Source organism: Triturus cristatus, chromosome 4_2 (assembly GCF_964204655.1).
Source record: "Triturus cristatus chromosome 4_2, aTriCri1.1, whole genome shotgun sequence".
NCBI lineage: Eukaryota > Metazoa > Chordata > Amphibia > Caudata > Salamandridae > Triturus > Triturus cristatus.
The window spans coordinates 885437801-885446715 of NC_140586.1; positions in this window are offsets into that span (position 1 = coordinate 885437801).

Sequence of the window (8915 nt, forward strand, 5' to 3'; positions counted from 1 at the left end):
GGATGGTGCCTGCTGGGGTCAGCAGACCACCATGTCTGTGACTGCTTTTTAAATAAAGCAGTTTTATTTTTTAATGCATTCCTCAAAGGAAAATGGGATGCATTTAAAAAAATGCACCCTTGGAGAGGAGGAGCCTAGCGCGCAACCAAGATGGCCGCGTAGGTGCGAGGCTCCCGAGGACCTCCGCGACCTCCTACATAAATCCTGGCGGAATCCTGTCCTAGACGAGGGGACTGTGTTTGTGAACCCGAGCTGAGGTGACGCCCGTTTTCCGTTTTCAATTCGGACTTCGGACACCGGCGGGAGCACCGATTGAGGTTTGCGGCCTTCTCCACACCGGCCCCCCGTACTGGAGTTGTGGGGCGATCCGGCGACAAATTGAACAACAGCGGCGGGCAAGGCTGGGCGACTCGCGTACCCCGCGCTTTCACTTTCGCTTTTGCGCCCTCCTTGCTGCCAGGCGAGGTGGGGTTGCGGAGCGGTGTGCGGTGGTGTGGCCTCGTTGGGGTGCCCTGCCGGCCCGCCGGCTGCAGTCCGTCCTGCGGAGCGGTGGTCGCCCCCCCCGGAGCCCTTGAACGGGATTGTCTACCCCCCTTTTTGAGGAGATTGGCTCGATTTTGGGACCGCGACCATGGCCACAAAACAAGATGGCGACCGGGCTAAGGGGAAGTCGACCCGTCGTGGCGCGGCCCATCAGTCCAACAACATGGACCGCTACACCCTCCAGAAGGGATCTCCAGAGGCGCTGCGTAGGTCCCCTACGGGCCCGACTGATGCTCCTGCTCTGCCCACGGACCTGACCCTCCGAGACGTCATGGGCGCCATCGCCGAGATGAAGGCCTCGGTGGACCAGCGCTTTGACACTCTGGCGCAGAAGATCGACTCGGTCCTCGTGGACGTGGGCCTCGTGAGAGCCGATCTGTCTAAAACAAATGACCGGGTCGATTCTTTGGCCCACTCTACATCGGGCCTCACATCTGACGTGGCGGCCCTCCAACAGGAGGTGCGCAGGCTTGGCCAGGCGAGCGCCCTGATGAATCGTCGACTGGAGGATTCCGAGGGTCGGGCCCGGAGAAACAACGTCCGCATTATCGGGGTGCCGGAGGGACGCGAGGCAGAGGCAGCGGATCTGTTTGTGGAGGACCTGGTCCTCACCCATCTTCAGCCTCGGGGGCTGAGTAAATTCTTTGCAGTGGAACGTGCCCACAGGGTCCCCGGGGGTAGGCCTAAGGCCGGAGCCCCTCCGAGGCCTCTCATCGCCCGGATCTTCAATTTTCGGGACAGAGACGCTATCCTGCAGACTTCCAGGCTACAAGGGCCGGTCAAACTTGACAACATGGATATAAATTTCTATCCTGACTTTACTCCGGCGGTCCAAAAGCAGAGACTGAGCTTTCTCGGTGTCAAACGTCGCCTACGGGACCTGAATCTCAAATATGCGATGCTTTTTCCGGCTAAGCTGAGGGTGGAGGTGGATGGCCGCACGCACTTTTTTGATCGTCCCGAGGCGGCCGGGGACTGGCTGGACACTTTGCCTGGAGATCGGGGCCGGGGGGGTGGGGGGGGAGCGGTTGGTGGGGAGGGCCCGCAGGATCAGGACTGAGGGACTAATGGTAGGCCTTGCTCTCGACTGTGCTATTGTCACCATTGACTGTTAGGGTAAGTTCCCCTCCTGTGGAGGTCGTGTGGGGTCTCTTGGGGGATCTCCCTCCTCCTCTGGGGGACTAGTTAGTTTTCTTCTCTATGGGGCGACAGGCACACTGCACTTTGGGGGGGCTGTTTGGGCTCATGCAGGGGTGCAGGGTGGGGGGAGTTCTGTTGGGATGGGTGGGTTGGGGTGGGGTGTGGTTCGTTTCTACCGCAAGGCAAACCCTTCATTGTATTGGTGTTTTTGAGATGCTCTCGGGGGGACAAATGATGGCTTCTGTATGGGATGGGGGGTAGGGACCTGACTTTGTTGTCCTGGAACGTTAACGGACTGGGTGATAGGATTAAGCGGGGTGTGGTCCTGCAATATCTGAAGCGGATTTCGCCTGATGTGGTCTTTCTGCAGGAGACACACCTCATTGGTAACTCCTTTTGTGCCATGAACCGACGTGGCTATCGTTTGGTGGCCCACTCGGGCTTCACATCCGGCTCACGAGGGGTGGGCATTATGGTCAAGACCTCGCTCCCGCTAGAAATAGACGAGGTGCGCCATGATGAGAGGGGACGCTACACAGTCTTGGTGGGGAGACTGGAGGGCAAGGTAGTCGTCTTTGTCTCAGTGTACGTCCCACCGGGGTTACAGTCCACCACCTTTGCGGACCTGGGACGCCTCCTGCTTGACCTTCCGGGGGGGCTTCTGGTGGTTGGGGGGGACTTCAATGCGGTGGCTTCTGGGACTATGGATCGCTATCCCCCTAGGGACCTCCCCCGGGCACAAGCGTGGCTGTCTGGCCTTTTAGACACACTGGGATTGGTGGACTGCTGGCGTTTAAAGCATCCCACTCAGCTGCAGTACACCTTCCATTCGGGTGCCCATGGTAGCCTTTCGCGGCTTGATCATGTCCTTGTCCCTGCGGCCTATGCTGGGAGGGTGGGGGAGGTACGCCATCTGGCGCGGGGTATTTCAGATCACTCCCCACTCCTGTTGCACTTTGATGTCTTCCCGAGGGGGGAGGGCAGGGTAGCTCCAATCAATGCCTGGTACCTGCGCGACCCCACTATTCGTGCTGACTTGATCAAATCCTTGCAACGGTATTTTGAGGAGAATGTGGGGTCTGTCCCGTCGGCCATCTCCCTGTGGGAGGCTTTCAAGACAGTACTTAGAGGGGAGGCCCTCTCCTTTATTTCCCATGCCCGGAGGCGCGCACAGGAGGAGGTGACCCGGGTGGAGGCCGAAATTGCCGAATTGGAGGGTGATCTGGGGGGTGGGGTGACTGACGCTGCGCTGCACGTTCTCCACCTTAAGCAGGCGGCCTATAGGTCCCTCGTCACGGAGGCGGCCAGGGGCCTCAGCAGAGAGCAACAGGGGCGATTGTATGATGTGGGTGATAAGGCCGGCAAGTTGATTGCGTGGTTGGACAAGAAGGAGAGAGCTAGTCGTGTGGTCCCGCTGATTGAGAGAATGGATGGTGTACGTGTTACTGAGCCGGAAGGCATTGTCGCTTGCTTCGTGGATTATTTCCGCGAGGTATATTCCCCGGTTTCTCCCTGCCCGGAGGAGGATTCCCATGCCCTGCTGCGTGACATCGCGCTGCCCTCCCTCTCCATGGAGGACAGGGAGTTGATGGATGCCGCCCCCACCTCGGACGAGATTGCCCTCGCCATCCGCTCGGTCGCCTCTGGCAAGGCCATGGGCCCGAACGGCATTCCTATTGAGCTGTATAAGCTGCGACCGGATGTACTGGCACCCCACCTCCGCGCAATGTTCCTTGCGGCCCACTCGCGGGGCTCCCTCCCGCCGGACCAGCGTCTGGCTACCATCGTGGTTATCCACAAGGAGGGGAGACCGCGAGACCGGGTTACGTCCTACCGGCCTATCTCGCTCTTGAACGCGGAGCCTAAAATCCTCGCCAAGGTGCTCGCCAACCGGCTGGTCGGCGTGGTGGGCGATTTGGTCCACCAAGACCAGTCCGGCTTTATTCCCCATCGCAATACGGCCCTTAATCTGCGGCGCTTGCACGGGGTGCTCGCGCGTGTTCCGTTCGTGCGGGAGCCGGCCATCTTGGCGTCCTTGGACGCCACCATGGCGTTCGACACGCTCGAGTGGCCATACATCTGGGCGATGCTGGCGAAATTTGGATTTGGCCCGGGATTCATCAGTTGGGTCAAATTGTTGTACTCGGACCCATTGGCACAGGTGGTGGTGAATGGTCGAGTCTCGGCCCCATTCGTGCTGGGACGGGGCACGCGACAGGGTTGTCCCCTGTCACCGCTCCTGTTTGCACTGGCCTTGGAACCCCTGGCGGAGTGGCTGCGGTGGCACCCTTCTATCCGTGGTCTCCGTTGGACCCCCGAGTATGAGGACCGCGTGTCCCTCTATGCTGACGATATCCTCTTGTACTTAGCCTCCCCGCGCAAATCACTGATTGTCCTGGTCGATGTTCTGCGCTCCTTTGGCCGTAATTCAGGCCTTGTCATCAATTGGGCTAAATCCTGTGTCTATGTGCTTTCCGGGGAGGCTCCTGTCCTCCCTCGGGGCTGTCCGATCCAGATTGCCTCGCAGGGATTTCGATACCTGGGGGTCTATATTACGCTGGACCCGGTGGCCCGCTACGAGCGAAATTTGCTTCCCCCCCTCCAGCGCTTGAAGGAGGACGTCGCGCGTTGGCGGCGCTTGCCGCTTTCACCGCTCGGCCGGGCGGCATTGTTCAAGATGATGTCATTGCCGCGCTTTCTGTACGCTCTCCAGAACACTATGGACTTGGTCCCGGCGCGCTACTTCCGTGAAGTGGAAAGTCTACAGCGGCGTCTGTTCTGGGACGGGAGGCCGCGCATAGCCCTGGCAAAGTTGACGCTCCCGTGGTACGACGGAGGGATTGCCCTCCCGGATATTAAGCGGTATTACTGGGCCTCCCAGTTAGCTGCAATTAATCACGGCTTCTATGGGCCCGCCCTCAACCGGCATTTGAAATGGACAAAATGCTCCTGCCCGGTGGCGACTACAATCGAGCGCTCTACACTAGCGTGCCCGATTCCCGCTTGACGGGACCCACGCGTGTCATGGTGCGAGTATGGCACGCGGCTAATGCAGCTATGGGATGGAAGGACCGTTTGACCCGGGCGTCTCCGTTGTATGCGTCGGAGAGGTTGGGCTCTTTGTGGACCTCGAAGGGCTTTGAGAGGTGGGACACGATAGGCATCAGTACAGTGGGGGATCTCTGGACGAGGGGAGGATTCAAAACATTCGAGACGCTGCAGGTGGAGTTTCAGCTGCAGGGCAGTGAATACTTTCGCTACCTGCAGGTCCGTCACGCACTGGGGTCCGTCTTCCCAGACGTGGCCTCCATCCCGGAGTCCTCCCCCCTGGAGGATAGAGTGCTAGATGGCCACGTTCCGGACAGCACGATCTCCCTCATTTACAAGAAATTGATAAATGACCGCTCGGGCTTACTTACTGGCCTCCGCGAGGCTTGGGTTGCCGATGGGCTGGAGTTGGACGACGAGGACTGGATTTCCGCGGTGGCCTCTCCGAAGGAGGTGGCCATCCCGGCTCGCCTTCGCTTCGTCCAGCTTAAGATACTCCACCGGGTGTATATGACGGGGCCAAGGCTTCTGCGTATGGGCTATGCTGAGGATGGGTTGTGTAAGCGTGAGTGTGGTGCTTTGGCGACTTTTTTGCACATTCTGTGGGAATGTCCGAGGGTGGAGCGATTCTGGCGTGGTGTGCATGAGGTCCTGCGAGCGGTTACGCATGTCGCGCTGTTGCCTGAAGCGAGGAGATGCTTGCTGAATGTGTGGGAACCGACCGACTACTCGGTTCCGCAGACGCGATGGGTGACTCTGGGATATATGATAGCTAAACGTGACATTGCTCAACTGTGGGGATCCCAGAGGCCCCCGGCGGTGTCGGCCTGGAAAGAACACATGGATTGGTGCATGTTCCGAGAAAAGGTGGTGTATGTGGCGCGGGGTAAGCCTGGGGCATGGGTGAAGGTATGGGGCCCCTGGAACCCCTACCGCGGGGGTATTTGCGAGCCGCCGTTGCTGCCTCCCGCGTCACCAGCCCCGTCCCCCTAGTTGACCCCCTCCCTCATCCCCGGGCACAGTGCTCTCCCAGTCCCGGATCTGTTTCCCTTCCCCTCTCTGGATTTCTTTGGATGGTTGGGGTTCCCCACTTGAGGAGCACATGTCGTCACTTTCGATCGCGGGTTGCCTTGCGGGTGTGGTTTTATGTTGTTGTGTTGTATAAAATGAAACCGTACTGTGGGCTCAGAGTCACGTGGCCCACGTTGTTGATACCTCCTGCTTTAGCGTCTCTGCAAAGCCAAGTGCCTCATTGTATGTAAGTCATTTGCTTCTGTCACTTTAGCGGCCGGCCGGAAGGTTGTAGGCCCATACCTGTATATACTTGAGATTGCAATAAACGGTTTCAAAAAAAAAAAAAAAAATGCACCCTTCCTATTTGCGAGTGGCTTACCACTCATTTGAAACGGGTGGTAAACTGTGAGTATTTTGCGGCCCCAAAACAATCTTACACTGAAGTGCGACTCGCTATTAAGAAGGGATGCCCTTGGCCGATTTCCCGTTTGCGACTGCAAAAAACGGTTGTGCATCTTGCCTTAAGTTGCTAACGTTGTAATCTCGAGACCTCTAACCCCAGGATCGATAATTAACACAAACTAAAATGATTACTGGCAAACTAATTTACCTCTCTTTGATGCAAACTGTAAATATGCATAATATAAATGCGAATAACAAAAATATAAAAAGTAATGTTAAAATATACCTCTATACCTCACAATGTGTTTGATTGTATTGTCCCAACTACTCAACATGATCCTTTGCTCATCAGTCTTGTGTCAGCAGACATCATCAGGCCTGCCCTGGATTGCTGCTGCCTATTTTTGGATGGGCGATCACAGACATGTTCACTCATGGTCTGGTTTTGCGGCATTCAGTGTTATGCACCCACATCCTGAAATATTTGGATTTGTTATAAGTTATGTTATTATCATCTGTATAGTGTTTTCTACTGTTGCTATGGCACCAAAACTCTTTCTCAACATTGTTAACCTTTTTGAGAGATTTCTGGATACAATCAATGGTTGGTGTTCAGGTAGCTAGTATTGTATCATTAGCAGAGATTTATAATGTTTGAGGCTTCAAATTTATTATCCCACTAATGGTCATAGAATCTAAATGTCTCTAAATATAAAGTGTCTACTTTAGAAATGGTCCCTGTTAATATGAGAGTTGAAATGAGTTTCATACTGGTACCTAACTCTGTAGTGTGTTGTGTATAAGGAAGGGGGTGCTGAAAAGCAGTCCGTTACCTGTTCCTCACTGGCTGCGTAGTAGTGATGATGGTCGGCGATAGGGAGGACTTTGTTAAGATTCAAGTGCAAGGCATTAGTTTCTTCCATCTTTTACTACTGAACATCAATAGCAGTGAATTTTGAGGACAAAATATCAAATCCAATACATCGACAGGTAAGTTTAGATTTTCTATACATAATGTATGCACCTATCCTCCACATATCTTCAAGGTACGTAGATGTGGAGTTAGGAATAATAACTCTATCCTTCCCTATATGTTTCGTACATTTTGATACTTTGTCCCTCGATGTCCTGCCCTCGATAAGTTTGTACCACTATATTCTGGGGGTCTACATTTAGTAATACACCATATTTTATTGGTTAACTTCCTCTATGTTACCCTGGGCTATGAGAACACTGTGTATTTGGCGTTTCAACAAAATACAGGTGGTTTTCAAATGATTCGCAATGCTACAGTCAATGACATTGGTGGTCTGAGAAAGTCTCAACTGCATCATTGACATTCACTATTTGCTCATGAGGCAGCATATAGTTTTTAAGCCCTAGAATTCACCAGAGGAGTTTATATAAAACACGGGTTCATTTTTGCTTGTTAACACAAACCTGAATATCATAATAATTTCGCCATCATGCACTGATTTTGTCTTTTCACCAGTTAGGATTTGGTTGAATGATTCTCGGTAAATAAGAAACTCATAAAATTTATTTGTATACAGTTAATCTAGACGTGAATCCCTTACATAGTCAGTGATGAGCCAACAAATCTCCCAAGGATTCAGTTCGATGTTGAACACCTCTTTGGAAGCGTCACTATGGTGAGTGTATTTACAGAGGTATGCGATGATGGAAAAGAGTATTACTTCTCCCGCGTCAGGGTTTGGAAGGTAATTGTTGTGCACTGCAAGCATTAGCTGGAAAGTTACAGCTCACATTTTCCTTCCTTCACTTCTTGTACTCTTGGACACTTATCTGGCCGTGATCACAGAAACATAAATGTGCATAAACAATACAAACACCACAATAGGCAGTGAATATTCTCCAGTGTGTGCTTGTTAATTCGGTTCAAGTGTGTTGGGTTTATGGGCTTTATCACTAATTCTTAAAGTTCACTGAAAATACACTTGTTAGTCCAAGCATTGTTCATGGTGCTGCTTTTACAGGCAGGGTGATCAGGTGTGCTTGGATGTTTTCCTGTGTAACTCTTCTTCACAAATAGAAATCAACAAAGTTTTTCTTTTAAAGTAAATGGGTAGGCTGCACATTCAGGTATCTGGCCCTCTAAATTATGGAACTTCCTGCCGAGCAGACTGTGCCAAATGGATCTAGAATCCACTTTTAAAAATCTCTGTAAACCTGTCTGTTTGTGAACTAGCCGTTCTCCTGATCTGGATACAAAAACCGTGTGTGTTGTCTGGATTTTTCTACGTGCTGGAAAGCCTTTGGGTAGCCATGAACTCTACAAATTCAAAAGAATAGAATAGTCCACACTCTGGTCTACAAATGTGGTTCTTGGCAGAGCATGTTTTCTGCTATGTGAAGAGAAATGTGCAATCACAGGGCATAGACGCTTTTGTAATTCTACAAATATCTGTGTTTTTTTCTTTCCTGCTAGTTGAGTCTTCTAACATCTACATTTTATCATCTCATATTGGAATGTCCTATATAATTGTAATTCTATCATTTTCTGTAATTCATTCTTGTCACAATAACTGCTGCTCTTTGCTCCTATGTACGACCACAAATGGGTCAGTAATATTGGTAATAGTCCTATGTTCTTTACAAATTCGTTGCATCTGTATGATTATTTCTAGATTAAGATATGTTTGTGCTTATGGCGTTGTAGGTACAAAAATCGTCAAACGTTTGGCACACATCCACTATACATTAATGGCTTTTACCCTGTGTGTGCTCGGTGATGATTCCTCCACTTG